Raw genomic sequence first — 25,601 nt, forward strand, 5'->3', positions numbered from 1 at the left:
ATGCATCCAACTATTCATTCATTCTTTGAGCCAAGCAGCCAGGTCTCCAATCTCCATTCATCGGCTCAGTGATTGTAAAAGGTTCTGTAATGAAAAACGTGTTGTAAAAAGGACCCTATTTGCATTTTTTCCAAACATTCTTTGGTTAAGAAACCCCCCTCAGTCCCCTCCTCCCCCTAACATCGCTTTACAATGATCAGGCTTACCTGCTCACTACATGTCGTATTGCAGGACGAGGGCTTGCCTCACAAAATTTGCGAGGGTTGCTTTTGGCTCTATGTCCGGCCCTGGTGCCGGTTCCCACCACCTCAAACACTATCACAAATTATGCACTGCATTTGACCTCTGTCTATTTGTAAAAGAATGCTGAACAATAAGGAGCCAAGAGGGAAGTACGAGTACTGTAGGGATAGCCCTCCACTCAATAAACAACAATACAAAAAGATCCCAGTACCCTGGACATGGATTAGTGTTCATCTAATGGGGCATATTTGTGTCCTGGGAGACATATAATTGGGTCCCTAGTCACTATCCTACTCAATATTGAGTTAGGTATTTGTCAACAATGCCTATTCGTCCAAACAAATTATTGTTTTAACCTTAAAAAATGGGGGAAGGGAGAGTCCAAATCAACTTTCAACTCGACTTAACCACCTAAGAAAGTAAGTGATCACACACTCATAGTGAAATAACAATAAAAAATGTGTGGTGAAGAGGAAGGCACCTCACGGGAGAACACCCTCGGGGCCCTTGGCAGATGTTTACCAGTTTCTTGCCCCTTTCTCATCATCGGTCGCCATTCCTCCTCAAAAGTAAAGTGTCCAAACGCAAAACCATTTGTGTATTGCATTCCTTGGTATGGAACAGAAACAGGTATTAAAATCAGCAGTCACCCCAAAATTACAAAAAAGGCTGGTAGCTTAACATTGCATACCAATACCCACAGGTGGGTATTGGTATGCAATGTTAAGCTACCAGCCTTTTTAATTCATCAGTACACACCATAACTAATAATAAATTTGTAATTTTGGTTTGACTGCTGATTTTAATCACTGTTTCTGTTCCATACCAAGGAGTGCTTTCTTGGATGGTTTGTCTTGCACCTGTCTTCTTTGAACAATACACGAATGGTTTTGCGTTTGGACACTTTACTTTTGAAGAGGAATGGCGACCGAATAGGTTCAGTTCTGCACCTCTCAAACTCCTTGAAGCACAGGCAATAAGCTTCTCTTGTCCATTCCTTCTTTGTTTTAAAATTGCTCCCAAACCCTTTGAACTTGCATCTGTAATTACATATGTCTCTTCAAAACGAACAAATGCTTGCAAATCTGGTGCAGCAACTAAATCTTTCTTGATATCCTCAAACTCCTTTTGGCATTCATCTGACCACTTAAATTCTTTGTTTTTTCCTAAAAGATTTCTTAAACCACCAGATTTACTTGCTAAATTTTTAATGAACTTTCCATAATATTCCACCATACCAAGAAAAGAAACAACCTCCTCCTTATTCTTTGGTGAGACCAGATTTTTAATGGTATCAACCAATTCTTTCTTAGGTGAAATACCAACCGCTGATATACAATGACCTAAATAATTCACTTCAGTGACAGAAAATCTACATTTCTCATATTTTAAAGTCAAACCAGCATTTTCTAATCTTTTAAGAACTGTCCTCAAAATTCTATCATGCTCTTCTTGATTCACACCATAGATCAACAAATCATCTTGATAGCATTTCACAGATTTTATTCCTTTCAAAATGGATGCCATAACACGTTGGAAAACCGACGCAGCAGACACAAGACCAAACGGCATTCTCTTATACTTGAATGCACCCATCGGAGTGATAAAAGCCGTAAGGTCTTGTGAATCCTGCGTCAACTCAATTTGATGATATGCCTGAGTAAGATCAAGTGTTGTAAAAATTCTAGCATCACCTAAAGACGATAATAATTCATCTACATTAGGCAAAGGGAATTTGTCCACTACAACTTCCTTATTGAGTGACCGTAAATCACAACATAATCTTATATCGCCATTGGGTTTGTTAGCGACAACAATTGGAGCCAACCATTCAGTTGCCTCAACAGAAGTAATTATATCTTGATCTTGTAATTTCCTCAATTCCTGTTCAACTTTTTCCTGAATAGCTATTGGAATCCTCCTAACTTTAAGTACGATGAAGGTTTAAGCAAGGTTTATTCTTAAACACCCTAACCATCAGCTACCAGGCAGCAACTGATCCCTTCAGGAATATTCAACATCTAAACATTCCAGGTTCCAAGGTGCAGACATACAATAGATATAAAGAGAATACTACAAGCTGTAGTGTTGTCTTCGGAGCGCCTAGTGTGTGAAGAGGGAAGACCGAGGAAGTGCAATACTGTGCTGCATACATGTATGGACTCAGCTGAAAACCAGCTAGGGCTTAGAATGCTACCTTCTGTAGGGATATGACAGCCTGAATTAGCCTGAGAACCTTCCTCTACTGACACTACAATTGCTGTTTAACCACCCTTCGAGCATCTTTGCCCCTCACTGCACCACACTAGCACCAACAAGGCAATTAGCGTCTGTGGTTGTTGACAGTTTGTTTCTTACTGAAGACTGCTTAGATTTTAAGTTGACCCAGGACTTATGATGCGCTTCTTCCAATTCTGTTATTTATAACCAACCTCCTCTTATAAGATTGGCCCTCCTGGTCCAGCATGCTATGTGTTGTTGGAGTGTGTAGGCATGTCAGTGGGGATAATGTGCGGCATGGCTAAACACTTATAAGGTCCCAAAGGTGAGACCTATTGGCTATGCCAATGCCTGTTTGGTCTTTTTGCAGTAGTGTGGCGTTTTTATGGGGGTGGGGAGGTCCTTACGGTGCCAAGTGGTGTACTGAGTTATTGCAAAAGGACCAAGTAAAGCGTTTGGGGTTGACCATAAATGTGATGTTTAGACACAATCTTGATTGTGACCACGCACCACAATAGATGGACTGTTTTACTCTGTTTTATAGCTTTAGAAAGTACACCTATAAAATGATTTCACAATAAGTCTGAAAACTCAAATAAATTTCATGAGATAAAGGGACATGCTGGAATGTTGCGATGTTGCCAACAATCTCAACGCTCTTAATCGGACCTCGATGTCTGTGTTTTAAAAACACGAGTCAGCCCATCTTTGAGGCATGCTCCTAGTTAAGTAGAATTTAGTTAATAACATTCCCCCCCCCAAGTGGTTCTTAAACCCCTTAAACCCGACACACTCAATAGGTGGTGAATGTAATGATCCCTCTCCCAATCTCCCTCTTTATAGCCTACCCAGGTTTTATAACAAGAAAGCTATCATATATCACTGTGATACTGTCAATCAATCAATCAATCAGAGTACTTGTCGAGCGCGCTACTTACCTGTGAGGTCCCAAGGCGCTGAGGGGAGGGGGGGAGGGGGGTGCTGCTACTGCTCTAAGAGCCAGGTCTTGAGCAGTCTTCTGAAGGCGAGTAGGTTTTGGGTCTGCTGTATGTGGGTAGGGAGGGTGTTCCAGGTCTTGGCGGCGAGGTAGGAGAAGGCTCTGCCGCCGGAGGTCGTTCGTTGGATGCGGGGGACAGCGGCGAGGGCGAGGCTGGCGGAGCGGAGCTGGGGGGTGGGGTGTGGAAGCTGAGTCTGCTGTTCAGGTAGTCTGGTCCGGCGTTGTGGAGTGCTTTGTGTGTGTGGGTGAGGATACAGTAAAGGATTAGAACAGGGAAGTTCAAATGGGAGTAATGTGATAATAGTCCCTTAATGGAAACCTTACCTCCTTTTCAAGCTTCTTCGTCTCACTCGGAGATATCCCACAGTAAATAGTGTATGGCTCAACAACAAAGAAATCACTCAACCTCTCTGGCTCATTTGAAGGCCCGATGGGAGACGTATATGGGCTGTGAATTCCGGGATAAGGAATGGACCTTTCTCCTTGAATTCCCCAAGAAACTTTCCTGCAACTCTAGATTCAAATTTATGCAGTGCTCTATTTTGCACTGTGCATACCTTACACCACGTAGCCTCCATACCATATTCCACAATGTTCCCTCAACATGCCCCAGATGTCTTGAACAGGATGCTGAGCTGATGCATATGCTGTGGGTTTGCCCCACGATATCCTCATACTGAGCACAGATTGGCACCACACTAGAGGTGGTAACTGGTGGGGCCAACTGGCATTTAGCCGAGAGTTGTGTTCTGGGTCTCTACCCATGCCCCAGAGGCAACAGAGTGAGGGCACAGTTTGCGACCTGGTACTCCTCCTGGCAAAACGCCTACTGACCTGGAGGTAGAAATCTGCAACAACTCTCATGGCATTCCTGTGGAGGGAGGAAGTAGAGAGGTGGGGTTTAGCAGAGAGCAATATTCTTCGCCGGGAAGAATATTGTGGGTTGTGTATGCGACCATTAGCAATGGAACGGGATGCACTGCTGGAATCCTTTAACGCACTAGAGTTGCCCGATAATTAAATACCGATACCTGCTAATTGGAGGACTGATGTAATACCCTGGACAGCAGTTATGGCCCATCACTATAGAAAGGGCTGTGCGTCACCTAAGGCTGAACGAGCATGGGGTCAGACTGTGGAGCCATATTGCCTGAAGCTGTTCCTTTTAACTGCTGAACGCCATGCTACGTTCGCTAACCAATCTTTGTTACCCAATGAGCTGCAACAGACATGTATGAATGTCATGTTACAGGGGAGGGGGAAGGTGACTGTTACATTTGAATATTGGTTATCACCACATACCTTTGGGGAATACAGTGTTCGCTGCCTTGTCTCACACTTGTGGCACTTGCATAGACAGGAATAGCATGTAAGAAACGAATATTACTGTATATGTTCCTGTCTGACATGATCGAGATAATGTCAATAATACTAAAAACTATGGGCTAGATGTAGGTAACTGGGAAATACCGATTCCTAAATACCGAATTTTACCAATTCGGTATTTAGGAATCGGTTTTTCAGATGTAGGTAAGAATTAGGTAAAAAATACCCAATTCTAAATATTCGTTATTACCGAATCGGTAATTGAGATTCGGTAATCACGAATACCTACCCATTCATTCCTATGGGCTTGGAAGCCCATAGGAATGAATGTGAAGACATTCTGTATTACCGATTCAGTATTACCGAATCGGTAATACAGGGAGGTATTTCAAGGGTGCCAGGGTGTCCAAAGGACACCCTGTTGCACCCCTGAAATGCGCATGTGTGCACATGTGCAAAAACCACAGTTGATGGACAGAATGCAGAACAATGTCATACATTCACCCCAGTTCAGAGATCTGGGCCTAAATCCATAGTTTTTTTGCACTCCACACCACCCCAGTTCAGACATGGCCATATGCAAATCAGTCTGACCCTGTGCCTCATAGGAACAGTCCAGCCCGAACTGCCAAGCCATGCCTTCCCTGGACTGGAAACAAGCTTCCGAGGACCGGTTTCTGGCATTCCAGCCGTCTTCAGCTCGGCTTGCATTAAACCAAGTGGTGTAGAGTGCTGAAGATGGCTGGAATGCCAGAAACCGGTCCTCGGAAGCTTGTTTCCGGTCCAGGGAAGACATGGCTTGGCAGTTCTGGCTGGACTGTTCCCATGAGGCACAGGGTCAGACTGATTTGCATATAGCCATTTCTGAACTGGGGTGGCAGAGTGGGCTAAAGAACGGTGATGGATTAAACCCAGATCTTTTGACTGGGTGTGAGTGTTTGATTGATTCAGATGCTCCGTCCATCACCACCCCCTTTTGTACCGCTGTGTGCACATGTGGCACACATGCAAGCCACTAAGGGCATGGATGTGTGCCACATGGCACATTTCAAAAAGCAAAAAAGTGCTTTTTGAAAGGAAATCGCGATTTACTACCAACTTGAAGTTGGTGGTAAATAGCGATTCCTTAAGGCTGAGGTGCACTGTTTAAGTGCTACCTACATTGCATTTAAGGAATCGGTATTACCGATTCCTTAAATGCAAGGCCATAAGGAATCGGTATTAAGGAATCGGTATTTACCGATTCCTTAATACCGAATCCTCCCTACATCTCAAATGCCTAAATACCGGTCGGTAACGCTGAAATTTACCGAATTTCGGCGTTACCGACCGGTATTTAGCCACCTACATCTAGCCCTATGTCTTTTGACAATCAATAAAGTTTGTGGTGAAAAAAACAAATCAAATCAACAAAGAAACAACAGGAACTATTCAGCAGATAGAATTTTGGAATCTAAACCCAGACATGGGGAATCCGAAACCTCCAGCTTGTGACAGGAGGCAAAGGACGAAAGATCAGACCATTTGGACAATTTCGGGGAAAAAACAACTGGGGGTCTCTGAGGCTTGGCCCAGGAAGTTGCCATACCTCTAGGAGAATGCACCGCCACATACTGGGCAATTCACTTGAGCCCAGCTCATTGGCCATTGGAGCCTGATGATGACTACTACCCCATCGCTGTGCAGTGTGTACAAACTCTCATAGCTTGGAAATTTAGCAGTCCTATTAAAATCTACCTCTCTGCTTACCTATCATCAGTCACAAGTAATAGTGAATCTGCAGCAGACATCAGCTCAGAATATTCTATTATGTTGCTCCTTTTACATAGTGTGTTTGCACCATACAGCATTACAAACCATGGCAGTGAAGTAGTATAAGATTCAGTGAAGCCACTGAAGGGTGGGAAGGTATGAGCAATAAGTGAACCGGACATAGCAGGCTTTTTTTAAAATCAGAAATGAGTGATGGCTTCCAGTTGTAGTGTTAGAAAATCTAGGATTTAGCTCAAGTAAGGTCTGAATATAGGGTTCTTTAAGGGCTTTCGGAAAGATGAAAAGGTAGGTTGGGTCCCCACCCTAATGGATTGAACAGTCAATTTATAACTATTGACTTTTTGAGGAACAGTCAGATTTGGGGAGTCATCAATATCAAGAACCCCAACACCCCAGATTCTCATCCAGAATATTGGTACCAAGAATGTCTCAAGAAAACCCTGAAAAAGAGGATCAAAGGGATGCCACTGTACAGCTTAGATGGCAAAGGAAAATCTGAGGCAGGAGCCAAAACCTTTACTGCAAACTGGACCAAGAAAAACTCCTGAAAAATTCGCTTTCAGAGGCCGGTTGCCAATATCTATCACAAAAAGGTTTATTGCCCCAGGCAGCAAATCATAGAAGACAAAACTCAAGATCTGGAGACCTCCAGTAATTATTTCCACAGAATATCCTCGTGTCTTAGAACAGCTTAAGAAAGGCAGCCTCAATCATTATATGTTTGAAACTGTACGAGCGCCAAAAATCCAGACTTGATCTGACACTGTGTGATAACCATATTTCCCTCAGAGCTAAATTGTTGCTGACACTTCTAATCAGATTGTAATGTTCTTGTGGCCACGGGGAAAACCACTACATGCTTGATTTTGAGGCGTATTCCTGGTGTTCCGGTATGACAAATGCCTGCATCGAGGCCGCCAATCTAAAATAATTCTAAGATGTTGAGCAAGTGGCATGCAAGCCATTATCCTCGAATTGTACACTGCACAACCCTGCCCTGTTTGGACTTAAACACAGCATATCGGCCCCTTGAGAAGTACGGTGGCCTACAAGTTCTCAATATTATAAGTCCCCTACTATGGAATCTGCCATGTCACAGTCTCATGCCCATACTCCCCCAATCTGTGGGCTAAGAGCTGCTGAACAAAAGGGCAGGTTCGACCAAAAACCTGATCCAACCTTTTGCCCACCGCCGTCATGTGTATATACATCATCTTCCAAATACCCATTGAACAAAACAAGTTCACCAGCTCAGCAAAACCTTCCTCACCCTGCCCAAAAAAATCAGAATGCCAGTGCAACCTTCATCATCCGTCAACACCGGATTGTACGAGCCCTGCACCCCATTGGTGGCCCATCAGCGGTGCCTCTATTTCGATCAAGTAGGGAGTGAGTCCCAGAAGGGATCTCCTATGGCCCATCTGTCAGGAGACTGGATTAATCAAGAGGAAACATAATTAAATCATAGTATATGAGTCCGCAGGTGGCTGTCTCTTGGGTGGGCCCACCTCACGAAGGGAGAAGAACTGGGATGCAGAAAGTTGCTAGAGAGGTAACTCTTATTCTTGGCACTTGTTGTGGATACAGGATTAGGTAAAGAGATCTGACTTCCTCTTTCCACTGGATGACCCTTTAATAATACAATTATGTGTTACCATCATGACTTGTTCTTTCCAGATTTGATGTTCCTTGCAGAGTAATCCTTTTTAAAAGATTTGATTGATTTTCTTAAGGTAAGACCATGCACAAGCGATGAAGGCAATGCCATTTTTTGTTTTTAAGCTTAAAACCCTCATTTCTGGCCGATGATATTCAGAGACATTTACAGAAAAATATACATTCAGAATAAGCAAAGGCCTAATACGTTGATTAAGTTATTCAAATGGCAGCATGAGTGAGCGTATAGAGAACATTGTTGGTGGCTTCATTGAGCGGAGGAGAAACCAAATATCAGAAAAAGAGGGAAAAAATAAGGGGGGGGAGGTAGGGAAAAGATTGGGGGGGGGGGACAAAAGATCCAATCAATGCCCTAATTTGTGTGAGTATGTGAGGGGGAGTATTTGTGTTGAACCTCATGAGTTTAGCGTGACATGATAGATATTTGAGTATATCCTTTGGCGGTATTCATGGTTGTTTTATCTTTTGGATATGTAATTACTTTTATTCCAAAGTTTATTTGAGGATGTAGGATTCAAGTTTTTGTTTGTAATTGAGTTGTAAGCGCTTCTTGGAAGCATACCCTGGCTCACCAGGTATGCTGTGAGATATTCTGATATGATTTCCATTCGCAGAAAATGCTTTGGATCGCTACGGTTAACAGAAGATCGAGGAGGCAGAGATGTTTGCAAGAGGTTTGAGGGACCAGGGCCCCGGATTATTGCATGATAATTGTAGCTAATATTATTTTGAATGGAATGTATCCTTAAGGTTTATTGTGATTTCTGTTCAGAACTTGTCAAGCAGTTTGCATCGAAGAGCATCCGTGTGGGTGCGCCAGAGGCCTCGTGGCAGTTCCAGCAATCATCTGGTTCTATGAGTCTTTCTGTAAAGAGTTTCTTGGGTTTCCAGAAAGTGTCCACAGTTTGCATTGGGATAAAATGGGGGAGTTTTTATATAATTTTCAATGGGTCTTCAGGAGGGGTTGTGGGGGGTAACTGTCATAGAGGTCTCTTGCCATTTGCTTTGAATTGCTATGACGAATATTTTATTTATGTTGTGGGAGTTTAAGTTACTATATGTTGTGGCCAACACATGTGGTAAGAAAGACATTTTTGTAATTATGTTAATGGGGACAGATGTGTGTTCCCCTGATTTTGTTCAGCCCAACTTTAATTTTAGGAATTTGTAAAAGTCCAAGTTACTTAGGTTGTGTGTTTTTTGTAGCTCAGATAAGGGTTTGGGTATTTTTGGAGTGCACAGGTCTTGCAGCAGCAGTGCCGCTTGAGAGCAGGAAACATGATAAATAAAATGTTAATAAAAGAGATTTATTTTCTCAGTTTATTTTAAATTCTGGCAGAGCAAGTCTGAGGGCAGGACAGCAGCAGGGAGGAATAGTGTGCACTTAACTTTAAAGTGTGCATATCACTTTGGCCGACGGTCTTGAGATGGCGGGCCTGACATGCACACTTTTTTTGGGGGGAGGGGGTGGGGGGAGAGTTTTATATAGCGTGAACTAGACTCGAGAAATCTGGTATCAGAGCTCTTTACATAGCACCAGTTTTGTTACACAAGGACACATTAATTTTTCTGAGGCACGGGGAGATTAAGTGATTTGCCCAGAATCACAGGATGTCGAGCGTTGTAGCCGAGACTCAAACCCGGTTCCCCAGCTTTGATGGCTCTAGCCGTAAAGCTTCATCCTCTCCCCTCTCTTTGAACACTCCAAATCCAAGCTGTCTTAGCTGGGTGGAGGGCAAGCCCAGACCGCCAGTGCTTTAAGAAGTGTTGCATCAGCCAATCTTGTTGCTTCTCTCATGCTACCTGAGCAGCACGAGAGAAGCATTTGGATTGGTAGAGAGAGTTGCTGGCTGGAGCTCTGGGAACCTGTGCTGCCGAGATGAAGAAGAGCATCGAGCACAAGGCTGTAGGTAAATCAATATTTTTATTTTAAGGTCATTTAACTCACTGACGGGCACTGTGAGAAGCTCGCAGTGTCTTCAGGTTGAACTCCAGAGCTCCCAATCATGGCCCTTTATAAACACTGTTTAAAACGAACCACAATTGACAGCTTTGGCTTTGAGCATAAGGGCACTGCTGGTTTTTATTAGTGCCTGTCAGTGGGTTATATATTCGGCCGTTGGCCCACCTGTTTTGTTTGCCGCTGGCCACCACTGAGCTCTTGGATATACAGAATGCCTTTTTTTGCCAAGCTAGGCCACACAGGGGAGCTTCCATCTATTGTTATGTTTGTATTGCCCCAGAGGGATGTGTGATCTGAACCTTGAATTTTTAATAATGGAGTAAGAGTGTTGTATTTTGATCTTTTTTTCATTGCTAGGGCTGATATAAGGGAAAACGGTCTTAAGAGATCCTCTTTGATGTATGTGCATAAAGGTTTGTCCTGTTTTTTTGGTAAGATCCACCACGTGAACTGTCTGGTCAGAATGGCGAGCTGGTATTTACCGAAATCTAGTAGGCTAATTCCACCTACTGATTTGTGTATTCTGAGCTTGTTCAGGGCTAGCCTGCTTTTTTAAAATTTTCTACAAAAGATCGATATTAGGGTATTGAGGTTCTTGAAGAAATTAGGTAAGAGGATGGCGGGAAGCATTGAATTTATGAAGTTAACTGGGGGGGGGGGCAATCATTTTGATGTGCTCCATCCTACGCCACCATGTTAGAAATTTCGGGGACCACGTGGCAAATAAATCCTTAACCTTTAGGGTGAGAGACTCTTCTGCTAGTTTCCTTGTATTACCAAGGTTATGTTTACATTGTATTTCATGGTATTTGATTTGGTTTGACTGCAACTTTAATTTGGTGTTGGTAATTATGGAAGGTAAGCAGGGGTTATTGACAGGAAAAATGTCATTTCTGTCTACATTTAGAGTATCCCGAAACTTCTGCATAGAGGGTAATTGTGTCTAGGATCGCAGGTAGTGCGGTCTCCGCTTTTTGTGAGATTAGGACGTTTTCTGCGTACACAGTCAAGTTAAGTCAAGTCATAGAATTTATATAGCGCACTACATACCCGGAGGGTTTCAAGGCGCTTGGGGAGGGGAGGGGGGCTAGATAACCTTAGGGAGGGGGATTATTTGTCAAATATCCACGTTTTAAGTTGTTTTCTGAACGCTAGGTGATTCTGGGTGAGGCGAAGGTAAGCGGGGAGTGAGTTCCATGTTTTGGCAGCCAGGTATGAGAAGGATCTGCCTCCCATGGTGGTTTTGTTGATGCGAGGGACAGTGGCGAGTGCTTGGCTGGAAGAGCGAAGTTGGCGGGAGGGGGTGTAGAAATATGTGTCATTCTTGAAGGCGATGATTTAGATGGTTGAATTCACCCTTTGTGCAGCCAGTAGTGGTACAATGGCTAAGAGGAATAGTAGTGGGGATAGAGTACAATCCTACCTCCTTCCTTGAAATGCCTATTTTATTGGAGAGGTGTCCATTAACTCGTACATGATCTGAAGGTCAGGTATATAGGGCAAAGACCTTGCGTTTGAAGCTGTTGCCCAGGTTCAGCTTGTACGTGACTGAATGCACGAAGGACCAGGAAGCCTTATCCAATTACTTCTCTGTGTCCAGAACCATGGCCATTGTGGGGGAGGAAAGTGTTTTGGGTTTTTCAGTTAAGTGATAGAAAAGCCTAATATCATCGGATGCGATTCTGACTTTAACGTAACCGTATTGGGTGCGGTGGATCCACTGAGGAAGTACCTTCTCCAGTGTCAATGCTAGGATTTTCATGCAGATTTTACAACTTTCATTTAGTAAGGGAGTGGGCCTGTAAGTTTTTTTACCTCTAGGGGGTCTTTTCCTTCTTTTTGTATGACAGAGATCATTGCCTCGGAGGCTGAGCCTAGGATTTCTCCAGATGTTCTGAAATATTTGTATTGTGATTCCATTTGTGGTAGGGGGCAACTTTCAACAGTTCATAGAAGCTTTCTGGAAAACCATTGGATTCTGGAACTTTTTCAGATTTTAGTGAGTTGATTGTAACACAGATCTCTGGAGCCGTGATGCTTTGGTTGAGAGGGGTGTTCATGGGGGTCACTGAGTCTTGGTAACTATATTTTATTTATGTATTTTAGACATTTATTTTGGGTGGGGGTGCTTGGTGGCTATATAGCTCAGAGTAGTAGTCTTGAAATACCTTAGTTGGGTATCTAATACAGTATCACTTGATTTGATTTTGATAGCAGAAGTATAGGAATTAAGCAATCTGTGTTTAAGATACTTTGTTATCATGCTGCCTGCTTTGTTTGAGTCTTTACATTTCCTTTCTTTGTTGTGTTGGACCCAGATGTGGGCATGTGTACCAATGATATTGTTGTACTCGTATTCCAATGGTTTTAATTTATTTAAGTAGTCCGGATTCTATGTTCTCCATAGTATCTTGTTTTGCTTCTGATTAAAGCTCATTTAGTCATTTATCTGTCGATTTGTTCCTGGCCTCTTTTGTTTTACTAATTACACCTCTGATTGTCGCTTTCAGAGCATCCCAAAGGGTTTCAGTGTGGATGTTTTCTGATGTGTTTTCCTTGAAAAATTCACTGATGGCAGCATCAATTTATCACTGAGCTTTGGGTCACAAATGATCTCATTGTTCATTCTCCACTGTTTTTCCTCTAGGAGTATTGTGAGATGTCTGAAGTTTCATGGTGACACACGTATGGTTAGATATTAAGATTGGTTCAATGGTGGGGGTATTAATGTATGTAGTCATAATGTTATTGGTCATAAAATAATTAATTCTGTATAATGAGTTCTGTGGGTCCGAGTAGAAGGTGAACTTGCTCCCTGTTGGGGTTATGTAATCTCCAAATATCACTCAGGTTATGCTGTTTACATAGGTTTTTCATATGTTTGTGTAATTTGTTGGACCTGTAGGTGCAGAAAGAGATCCTATCTAGTGTCAGGTCTAAAACGAGTTTGAGATCACCTGCGGTAATAATAGTCATCAGGTAGTTTACATAATTCCTTATTTAATCTGATTCAGAATTGAGGAGCATCTGCTTTTTGTGCATAAATATGGCTTGGTTTTTCTTAACTTTTGTAATTAACCCCTTGAAAGCTCATGATGAGCTGAGCTCGTCATGAGCCACGGCGCTCCGGTGCTCATGACGAGCTCAGCTCGTCATGAGCCGTGGAACGCTCGCATGCCGGGATAATTCCCCTGCTGCGCTGAGCGTTCCACGGGAATGGGTGTGGCCGTGACGAGCTGAGCTCGTCATGAGCACAGGAGCGCCGTGCCTCATGACTAGCTCAGCTCGTCATGAGCATGTGAGCACTGTGAGCGCCCCCCTCTCCCCCAGCACAGCGGGGGTTAGACATCTCCCATTGTTGTCATGGAATGTGTCTAGGATATTGAGACAAGATTTTTTCGAAATAAGTGTTATGACTCCATGTTGTCTTCTGCAGTGATGGGGAGTAGATAGAAGTTTGGATCCAGTGATGGCTTATTTTTTGCTTTCTCTGGCATCTATTTTCGTTTCTTGCAAAAGGATATTGTCTCCTTTGAGTCCAAAGCAATAGTCCAACACAATCTTTCTCTTAATTGGGTGGTTCATACCTTTGGCATTAAAATAGAGAATTTTTATTTGTACAGTTGGGAATTGTTTTAGCAGAGGTTTCCTGTTCGATTTACACGCATGGAAAATTGTTCTTTTATTCATTGACGTGGTGGCATGATTGGGTCGGGGTAAACAACCTACAGGTAGCAAATTTGTGTGATAGATGGTAGGTGAAGAGTGAAGGGAAAACATCTATGTCTTGAGAAAGAAGATAGAGAAAGGGGTAAAGAAGAAGAACTCCCCAAGCCCACCAAGCCCATCCTGACAGGAGTAGGAAGGGGCGGTGGAAGCCACGGGTGGAAGGATCCCAAAGAGCTCTTAAAAAATGACTCTTCATAGAGAGGGGGAGAGTTAGTTTTAATAGCTGAGGTGACATTATTTTAGTTTAATTGAAGCCATATAGGGAAGTGTATATGTGTATGCTGGCGTTGTAGTGGGCGAACAGCAATTATTGGCTATGGGTAACAATGTCTAACTAGGGTAAATTTATTAAAGCCAACATTGGTCAAAGTAAACATGAGGGATAGTTATCCAAGTCAAACATATGAAATCTCCATGTCGATAAATAGCCACAGTCATTATTCTTTCAACATTCGCTTATAAGGTAAGATTGCAGAACAATTTAAGGTGTCAACTCATTATAGCATTATGTTGCTGATCACAAAGAGGAATATCCAAACTCACTTCACACTTTAGAATAACCAAACTCATTGATTGATTGCTAGATAGATAGTTTGGTGCTATACTAAAAAAAACGAACATGTGTTCTCGCTAAAAGGTCTTGCTTGAGGGCTTGACAATAATGAGTGTAACATCGCTTGTAATAGTACAAAAAAAGTCAACGTGAAAGCAATAGGAAAGCTCATTAGAAACATTCAGTAATATCTAGTTCTGGAATTAGGTGAGAGTTATGCATCATTATTCGTCGAGGATGAGATTAAGTAAGTGAGCAAGTGATTGTTAAGCTATTTTAGGTATTGTTTATCGTTATTAATCATTGTTATCAGAAAGACCGATTGACAACACTTGTTGGGACATGTCATTTTTTTAGTGTGACTGTATAGGATGATCATTAGGGTGTTTTTTAGTGTGACTGTTGTTGGTTTGTTAGTGTGGGTACTTGTTGGAGCACTGTAAAAAAAAAAACAAGAAGAGGAAGGCAAGAAGTCTCACTGTCATTCCGATGTAGAGAATTTGGTGGGTCACACTTCCTCTTAAAAGGAAAATGTTATGGTTGCAGTATTATTCAACAATAGTAGTAGGTGAATGGGAAATTCCTTGTTAGTGCAGGAGCTGAAGAGCGCTATACTCAGAGTTAGGGTTTAACATGCACAAAGAAAGAGCATCATCACATTATGCTTTCCACATCCATATCAGTTTGCTGTAGTTTGCCCACGATTGCACCCAGATGTGACGGGTGGTCGAAGAAAGATGACATTCCATTAAAGGTGATTCTCATTGTCAAGGGGCCAGAGAAGGAGAAAGAAATGTTCAGTGATTTCATGATGATTCTTAGGGCTAAGAAGCCCTTCCTATGTTTGACAGTTACTTTAGCGTAGTCTTCTGATAATCCTATTTCGTGGCCTTTCCATGTTATGAATTTTCTTTTCTTCATTCAATCCAGAATCATTTCAGTGAGGGATTTGAAGATCATTTATGTGGGGTATTTCCAGTGCTCTGTCATTCTGGATGGTATTCTGTGGGCTCCCTCAATTTTGAAGTCTTGCTTAAATTCGTTATTCAAAGTTCGGGGAATCAGTTGTTCTAAGAAAGATGAGTCGCATTCTGCTTCTCTCTCCGCATTCTTCGGGAGACTGACGATATTAAGGTTTCCCTTTCTATTTCGGTTTTCAAGGTCTGTTCCTTCTTTCTCCAAGAGCTTAAGGTTTCCCTTTCTACTTCGGTTTTCAAGGTCTTTCTCCGAGAGCGCCATTTTTGTTTTTGTCTGTGATTTCTTTTTGTTTGGGATTGTAAATTGGCCTTCGGTTTTGCTTATTCTGGATTAAACTTCATGTCTGCTAGACCTATTTTAGAACTCCTTCCTGAAATCTTGCATCTTAATTTGCAGTTGGTCAGTGTTTATTTTGAAGGAGCTGGTAAGCTCGTGTAGCGAATTCAGTTTCTCTAAGATCAGATCAAGGTTTGAGGAAGTGTCTGATCTGTTTTTAATTGAAGATCCCGGGATTGGGGGTCCAATTTCATTCTTTTGTGTCAGTTTCTGTTCTTTTGTCACCTTTAATCTCCCTTTCTTTCTCTTTTGTGTCTAGCATTATTTAGTTTGAATAAACTCGTCAATAAGGCTAGATATTGAATATATGACTGATACCAGGTTTCTTTGAATGAATGAAGGAAGGTTTTGGTATCTCAAGGCTTCCCTTAGGATTCTGGATTGTGAATGTGCAGGACTGATCTGTTAGCACTGATGGTCTAATGATGAATGCTCCCTAGCCGGTATTATGGCAATAATACTCAAAATATGTAGATAGATTCAGTCTTTTTAGATTTGGTCATCTTAAGAAGACACCCTGGCTTTGGGAACAGCTTAAGATCAAGCAGTGTGCAATAGTCTGTTTAACCAATGATGCTTTGCTCAACAAGCTCTGAAGACTAAGACTAGAGGCAATGATAATGTTTATCACATAAAGACCTTGGATAGGTAGACAGACCAGGTCAATACTTGTCAAATCAGGTCACAGTTGGCAAGTAGTACTAGTAAAAACTATGTAGGCATTTAGGCATTTCTCCAGCTTTTAATTATGTGGTCCTTTTAATATTGCTGTCTGACTGCATGGCGCATGGGTCACACTTAGAGCTTCACTTTCTTAACGACTCTGTTGCGTTTGAAGTGTTTTGATTTCTAGTCTGTCACAGTATTCAGCCAAACTCTTGCTAACTGCTGTGCTGGGTAGTCAGGAGCTATACCTTGAAGTGTGATATGAGGAGACAAGCACAGTGATCTGAGAGGAACAGGAGTCGCAGGATCAGACTGTGCCACGGGGATCAATATGGCTATTTAAGTTGACCTTATGTAAAGTTCGGGTTTTAATTGTTGGTCAAAGCATGTCTTTGATTGATGAGATTAGGAGTCCGTGTTAATGTGAGTTTACTGTTCCAGCCACCTTGCTGTGTAGTTTAACTACTTACCACATTACTGTTAGTCTGAGTAGCTGTGCAGTCTCCTATTGTATTCCAAACCTTGCCAGTACAAGTTGACAGTAAAGTTCCTCAGAATTTGTAAAATAAAGTTCCTCAGAATTTGGAAAATGCCATGGTGTAGGTGGTCAGCCATAATGTCACTAAGGCTCCATCTTCTTTTCAAGTTGCTTTGCGAGTCGCGTGTTTTTACCATTACCCACCGCATTACATTGCTGCTTGGTTTGAGTCTCTTACTGCATTGTAGATGCTTCTAAATTGTCTGATGACTATAGGAGAGAAGGTTACCCTCTTGTTTTGAAAATGGCATAGATTTTATTTGAAGGCGCAGGAGAAGCGGGAGCACTCAGTCGCGTTGTCAGGAAGGCGCCATTATGTTCCCGAGCCGATCTGCCAGGTTTGTGTGGCTGGCAGCTCGCCTCGCGAGAAGAAACACCAATTGCAAATTCTTGGCGGCTCTGAGCCTACAGTCATTCAGAGGGCAACATCACTCCCATATGTCACATGAATGTCTGATCAGATCTTTATTAATTTCCGGATACTCGGCTATCCCAGAAGAGCAACGGGATTAGGCAGCCCTCCTGTCCGGGCTCAATCCACGCTCCCCTTATATAGTAATTTCATGCTTGGCTAATAAAGTGATGACAGTATTCCCTTGGCATTTATAACTAGTTGTTAGTGAAGAAAGATATTATTACAGTACTAAGTAAACTATCAAATTTGCCCATAGGCCAAAATCAGAACTTGGCAGCTGTGCCCAAAGATAAGCAGCTGCTGGTACTCTGTTACAAAATCTTATTTTGGATGGAATATTTTTCACCCCTCCCTGCTCTCCTGCAATCTGCATCTTCTCAAAACGTCTGTCACTCGATAATACCCTGAAGCCCTTATGAAAAGGTAAACCAGACCCTGAAAGCCAGCCCGCTGGGTCCCTCTGAGCATGTGAACTCCACCGGCTTCCGGTCTTTACTTCCTGATTTGCGGTCCATGAACATTACTTCCTTGGGTAACTTTGCTGTTACAGTCCCAATGTATTATGTGGACCCTTAATCAAAAGATATGCAGGTCACTTTGGTCCTTTATTTTGTAGGAACTAAAGTAACTCTGCTGTAGCTCCTATCTCACTTTCCTCTTTTTATATTCCACAAGACCATCCAGTACTCATTAGAATCCTCCTGTTTTCACCTGTCTACTCCGGAGACTGGATTCACAGTGCCTCCTTAGAGAAGACTCTCTAACAGACACCAGATCAGATATTTATCTGATATGTTTAACAGACTGTCTTCTGTGGCTGCGATTTCAGGGCCACCATTGCAATGATGCGACGTATGTATGAGATCATGGGAGAGAATGGTGTATAAAGAAATTTGCTGCTGCTCTTAATCTTTTGTTGGCTCTAGAATATTAGACCCTCAGCTGGAAGACTGAGCTAAACACATGTCAAGAGACACATGAGGGTGATGTTTACTTTTTGGCAGTCCTCATCTTGAGGTCACAGGTTTTCTTTCATTAGGTCTTTGAGGTGACTGGTACCTTTGCAGTGCCTAAAAAACTTTAGTGACAGACTGATAGCCTGGAATCCTTCTATGCAAAAAGATCCAGTCACAGTTTTCACCACCCCTTCACCACACATCTAGTCCTTGAAAAACAATGACTCTTTCACCATCGCAGGGAGCTTTCTAGGTTAGGTCATCAGTGATCGGCTCCTGCATGCCCACCAACAGTGGCACGCTTTCATATTTGAAAAGTGGGCCCTTCGTGTGGTCAGATTAGGATAGGATCACACCAGTCCTGGGCTCCGCACTACCCTAATCTACAAAAATAAGGCAGGCACTGTTGTGTGACCTTAATGATAATTAAACATGAATGCAGTCAGGAGTGGGCAACATGGGGAAAAGGGAACTAGAGTGTACACATTTCTGTTTCTATTGTGCAAGCATTCAGAATTCAGATAATGGGCCTCTAACCAGTGAAACGTGTGTGTCCTTCCCCACCATTCAAAATAGCCACCTTGCATGTTATACACACATTGCTTCAGCCGCTATATCATCAGAAATTATGGGATATAAATGACGTACATCTGCACATTTTGTCTAAATGTCTTCCTGCTTTTCGTGAAACATGGGTGCTTCATTTTCCAGGTACTTCCTTCTGGGTTTGTCTTTGTATCTAATTTATTTACCAAAGTACTTCCTCCACCTCTAGCAACAATACTTTCAAGAGTGGCTCAGATTTTTCTAGACCTGGACACTTGACAAATTATTTCCTGCTATCTATCTAAAATAGAGGAAGACCCCATGGTCTCCTCCATTTCCCTTTCTGTAGAGAGCTTCGAGGAAAATACAGCAGAAAAAGCGGCAGTGATCCTAACACACCAAAGTAGCCTTAGCATTCTTGGTACTCTCTCATGTTACAATTAGACCCACCATTGAGACTGTGTTCACTTCCTTCCCACACCACACCAGTATCTTGGTCACAGCTCCACTGGATCGTTGCCTAGGGGTCTGGAGAGTGAGTGGCTGGGGCTGCAGAAAAAGGGGACTTCATATGGAGTTTCATCTAAATGTAGTAGGGCAAATTCCGGTCTACCATAAAGTCTCATGCTCAGCACCGCAAGCATGAGTATCTGAACGAGTACACCCTAAGCATTTTCTCCAACTTCAGATCTTGGAATTCTTAAGCAATTAACTTTAAACTTGTCTATTGTTTCATTCTTCTGGACTCAGTAGGCGGCTATTAAGGCCCTCCAATAATCTTAGTCAGTTATTGTCCCAATAACCCCTGATTGGCTCATGTCAGATGTTATTCACTAGTCTCTTCCTTTGGTCCTCAAAGCTCTTCTGTTCCCAAAGTTTATCCCCTGTAAATGGTAATATTGTTCCTACTCACTGCCAAAATGGTCTTAATAGTGTACATTGCTTCAGATTATAGGGAGAGGAAACTGGTTGTCTTTTAATGGAAGGAACCCAATCTCTGCTTCCACTCAGATAAGATGGTTCTTTTCTCATTCCCTCTTTTTGGCCCGGGTTTACCTCCTCATTTCACTGAACTCAGTAGATGATACCTTGTTCTTCCATAGTCTGGCAAATACAGTGACTTTTACATTGCTTAGGTGTACATGAGGCAATGTCAATTTACATTACTTTACTTCAGACTTTTGCAAGACTGAAAGCGTGCTTGAAACCTTTCATAGAGCAAGTAAGTGTGCCCTGTCACCAGTCGCTGATTTGGCTGGCCATCAGTAATGTATACGAGTTGTTGGGGTGATTAACTGCACCTGCCTGCAGGAAGATCTCAGTCCATTTTTGAACTGCTCGCCAATCTCCTTTCTCCTGAGGTTGAAAACATGTTGGGGGCAGGGGTCCATGGGTGCTCCTGAGTGCAAAGAGTTCATGATGGAGATTGTGGCTTGCGTTGTGAGGTAGTCCGGATGGGTGAGCCAGTGTTCGGGGTTTGTGTTGGAGGGTGTTATCGGGCTGATGCAGTCAGCAGTGGAGGGGTGGGTTTTGAAGTTTTCGTAGATAAAGATCTTGTCATGGAAGTAGTCTACCAGGGTGGCGCACAGGAAGTTGTTTGTCGTGGCTGTGGGGTTGGAGAATTCTTTTACGATGGTGAAGAGCTCCTTGCTGTGGATCAAGCTGGCTTCTATGCAGTCTGCTAGGGCATTCTTCTTTGTTTCTTTCAGGAGGTGCTGGTACTAGTTGAGTGCTGTCTTGAAGGTGGTATGGTCTCTTGTGTCTTTGCTGCTGCCACTTCCTTTCTAGTTGCTGGCAATTGCATTTGGTGGATTTCAGTTCCGCTGTGAACTGCTGGCTCTTCTGGTGGGTCCTTTGGATTTGGCTGGCTTGGAGGGGGTGATTGTGTCAGCACATTCTGTGATCAACTTGGAGAAGTTTTTCACCACCTGTTCCGGGTAGGATGCAGTGTCTGGAAGGTGGGAGTTTAGAACGTAGTTCCACTGGTCATCCAATATCTTTTTTTTCTTCAATTTCTGTGTGTGGGACTGGAGTGCATGGTGACAGTGTTGGTGGGTCCTGAGATTGTGAAGTGGATGCTGCATTGGTCAGTCAAGGTGAGCTGTGAGACATGGTTGTACTTGACGGACGGTGGTAGGGTCAGTGACCAGTTGCTTGAGGCCGATGTTGCTCATACTTTCCAGTAAGTTGGTTGTGTTGGAGTCGCTTGGGTCGTCAAAGTGAAAGTTAAGATCCCACAAGAAGATGTAGTGCTTGATGTCGATGGTGATGAGGTCAGGAATGGCGTTGCAGAAGCTGGGGCCTGGTCCTAGTGGTCTGTACGCGAGGGTGCCTCTGATGGTGCTTTTTCTGTCTGAGTAAAGTTGGAAATGGATATGTCCCCTTATTAGGGTTGAGTAATCTGGGGAGGTCGTGCAGCCAATAGGATCCTTATAGATTATGGCAATTCCACTGTCGAGTTTGTAGAGTACTATTTTGTATCCTTCAGGGTGACTATTACGATGTCCAGTGTGGAGCTTGCTTTATTCGTAACTGCTGCTACCCAGTTACTGAAAAAAGAACACACACACCTAAAAGTGTAGAGATATGACACCAAGAAAGGGGCATCAGCATACTTGGGAAATTCAGCTTGTTTTCTGACCATTGACCGCTAGCTACTCTTGCTCATAGAATACTTCCTTTTTTGGTTTGTATCTAACTTGTGGGTTTTTGTTTTTACAATTGATTCACGGCTTTGGTTCTCATTCCCATTTACCTATTACTTCAAACAAGGTGTGCATGGACAGCTTGTCTTACTTCCTGGTTTTCCCACCCTTTAGTTCTTCTTAATTTCCAATTTAGAAAAACGCTTTCAACAAAATTTGCACTAACACCACTCAAAGAATTTGGCAGATCTAATAAGAAGATCTTAATTTTATAAATATTATAGTTCAGTAATAAAGACCACCAATTCAAAAACGAATATTTTTGTATCTCTACCACCATCATGTTTTACCCTTTTTGTAGGGTGGATGGCCAGTTTTCACATCGGCGGGCACCTCTTCCCTAAGCAGCATCCTCCCCTGGCTTTGCTATTGTGGGTCCCCTTCTGAATCTAAGATTAGCTCAACAAAGAGGAAGATGGGCACAATGTGCTCAAATAAAGGAGAAAGGACCCACTGCTGCAAGATCAAACGTTCTAATGTACAATATAGGTCTTTTTGCTGAAAATGATTAAGGTAACCCTGTTTATATAAGCGGCCCTAAATCCCTTGAACTCCTTAAGGCGCAGCAATTCTGTGGGTCAGGAAGCACAGGATCTATTGGTTGACATTATATTGGAGCACAGAATTAAGGCCTACTGTCAAGGGCTATAACAGTTGTTAAAGGCCCTCTCCCTGAGTTGTAGGAAATGGCCTATAACAATGGAGAGAATTTTTAACAACTGGTGCAGCTTGAGGCAGAAGGGCTAGAATGCTTTTAGAATATTCCAGCCACTGAGGGTAAAATGTTCTGAAAGAAAACAGAAGAAACAGAAAAAAATGCAACATAGGAGCAGAAGGCCTATGCCAGCCACTGTTGTCTGTGATCCAATTATTTGTCTCCAGAGGAGCTCTCAACATTCCAATGTTCTAATTAAGCAATGTTATTCAGTGGAGAGGACACTTTCAAGTATTCATTAACTGGTGGAGTCAGAGGGCCTGAGGTGAATTCTACATTATGGAAGGCCTAGAGTGAAGCCGAAATTATGGATGGCGCTTCAGAAGCTAAAATGAGAGCACATTATCAATACATTTACAAATATCTTCCTCCTACATGTAACCTAAACGTCTGCCATGTTGACTAAAATACTCACAACAGCAGCAGCAGTCGGTCAGTTGATGATTTCCAAAGTTGTCTACTACAATTTCCCCACAAAGTTCCAATAAACAATTCAAGCACTAACATTTTATACTCATGAGAAAGTGAGACACCTCTGAACATCCTATTTTTGGAATAGGAGCTGTAGAATCGAAATCAAAAGTCTCCACAGGATATGAAGTAAATCAGCAATACAATATTATTGGAGATATGAAAGCAGCTCATTTGATAATAATGTGAGGGAAGTATGGGTTTTTAGTCATTTAAAGTATGATCTATTAATAAAGGGGCTAAAAATCGTTAATGAGAGTGACCCCTACCAAAGTCCAGCATCACCTTTCTACTTCTGTTTTCTCAGGCTACCCATCTTCTCAGTTGCTTATTAACTCCTCAGTTTTTATAGTAACATTTTGGTGGACATCAAATTTTTTATAAAATCACCAATTTAGACTTACTGGAGTAGATTGTTTTAGAGAGGCTAGAAGCTTTTTAAAACACATAGATTTGTGCTCCACAGTTGCTCCGTGGACATTTATTTTTTGGCACTTTTTCCCCACTTATTCTGGTCAGTTATTGCATCTATGTATATGAATGGCTACTGGCTTCGAAATATTTTTTATTGAGAGGTAAACATAATGAAATGATGAAGCACATTCATTATTTCTTGACTATAAAATAGTTTTCTTAAAAACTTTTTAAAAATAAGTAGCTTTCTAAATCCGAGAGAGAGTAGGTAGACTCTTAAAAACAGTGAAAACTGTCCGGGATTCCACCAGTTCACACTCTCCGAGCATTTTAAATATTTAATACTAACAAATGGAAATTAATGTTTTAGAAACTCATTTATTCCGGTAACTCGTCGCTGCAGATATAAAAATCATTTCCATTTACATATTAAGCCTTCTGTACAGGAAAGTGACTGAGAGACTCGTAAACACCCGGCTGACCACCTTCATCAAAGAGAACTCCATCCTAGACGCCTCCCAGTCCGGATTCAGCACCTACCACAGCACCGAGACCGCCCTCCTTGCCGCCACTGACGACATCCACATGCTACTCGACCAGGAACAAACCGCGGCCCTTATCCTCTTGGACCTCTCTGCAGCTTTCAACACCGTTTCTCATAGCACTCTCGCAGCCAGACTTCATGACGCAGGGGTACATGGAACTGCCCTCGACTGGGTGCAGAGGATCAGATTCCATCCCTTCCTTTCTGAACCCACCAATATCAACTGCGGAGTGCACCAAGGATCATCGCTCAGCCCTACACTCTTCAACATCTACATGGCCCCCATCGCCCCGTTCATGAGACAGCATGGGCTCAGCATTGTATCCTACGCTGACGATTCCCAGCTCATCCTCTCACTCATGAGGAACCCCGAAGACACCAGACTCTGCTTCCAGGAAGGAATGAAGCACGTGGCAGCCAGGATGTGAGACAGCTGCTTGAAGCTCAACTCAGAGAAGACCGAGGTCCTCATCCTTGGACTCTGCACCTCCGCCTGGAACAACACCTGGTGGCCCTCCGCTTTCGGGAACCCTCCCACTCCTACAGACCATGCACGAAACCTCTGCATCATCCTCGACTCCGCCCTCTCCATGTACCGCCAGATCAACACCGTCGCCTTCACAAGCTTCAACTGCATGTGCATCCTCCACAAGACCTACAAATGGATCCCCCGACTGCAGAAAAACCGTCACCCACGCACTCATAACCAGCTGACTGGACTGCGGCAACGCTCTATACACCGGAATCAACAGAGCCCTGCTACACAAACTCCAAACATTCCAAAACGCTGCTGCCAGACTCGTCCTCGGAACGTCTCATCACAAACACATGACCCAGCACCTACGTAACCTCCACTGGTTCCCCATCGAGAAGAGGATCACCTCCAAACTCCTCACCCACACCTACAAATCCTTAATAACATCGGACCCAAATACCTCAACTAGAGAATATCCTTCCACGTACCCAATAGGAACCTCCCCTCCACCGACCTCGCCCTGGCAGATGTCCCCCACATCTTCAGAATCAAAACAGGCGAAAGGGCCTTCTCCTACATCAGACAAGAAATGGAAAGAGCTCCCTGTGAACATCAGACGCTCATCAACCCTGCACACCGTCCTGCTCCCTGCAGAAGCGGTCGCTCCACACGCTGCTCCCTGCCTCTCATTGCTGCTCCCTGCCTCTCATTGCTGGTATCGTAGCGATCTCGCCTTGCACTGCTTCAGCCTCCATATTTATTTCATTTACTTTGGTAGCGATAGATTGCCCCGCCTGCCTGCATAATTATTTCATTTACTCTGGTAGCGATAGATTGCCCCGCCTGCCTGCATAATTATATCATTTACTTTGGTAGCGATAGATTGCCCCGCCTGCCTATTACTAATTATAAATTGCTGAGGTATTCTTGATCGTAGCGCTTGATTGCCAAGGTGCGCTTGTTGAACTTTTAACTTGTGCTGCTGCGCTGCCTGCAGTTTCATTTTGCCTGATTGTGCCGGCGCCACTGCCATTTGCTTCACGCTATTGCCGATCGTGCCTGTCACGGGTCTGACTGTCAAGAGACATCTGAATTTAAAGACTGGTGGTGCGCCACCCCCCTTTCACCTTGCGTCTTGTCTCAACAGCCGCAGACTTCTACGTGGCATGAGGAAGAAGGAGACCCCGACACGGAATGGCCATCAGGTGTGAATGAATACGGCTCCTTTAAGGCCGACGGCTGGGATTGTGGAGTCACGCCCCTAGTGACGACAAAAGCAGGAAGCACGGCATCGAGGACGGACGGCGTTTCCCCCGAGGAGGAGAGCAGCACGGAACCAAGTCCAGGAAGAGAAGCAGACG

The 25,601-nt window shown here is 43.2% G+C and overlaps 1 protein-coding gene across 2 annotated transcripts in view; it reads left to right on the plus strand.

The window, feature by feature from the left end:
* PIEZO1 (piezo type mechanosensitive ion channel component 1 (Er blood group)) overlaps positions 1-25,601 on the plus strand; it is a 901,942-nt gene that overhangs the window by 414,949 nt on the left and 461,392 nt on the right. The window lies entirely within an intron of this gene.

The sequence above is a fragment of the Lissotriton vulgaris genome, chromosome 12, assembly GCF_964263255.1.
Source record: "Lissotriton vulgaris chromosome 12, aLisVul1.2, whole genome shotgun sequence".
Taxonomy (NCBI): domain Eukaryota; kingdom Metazoa; phylum Chordata; class Amphibia; order Caudata; family Salamandridae; genus Lissotriton; species Lissotriton vulgaris.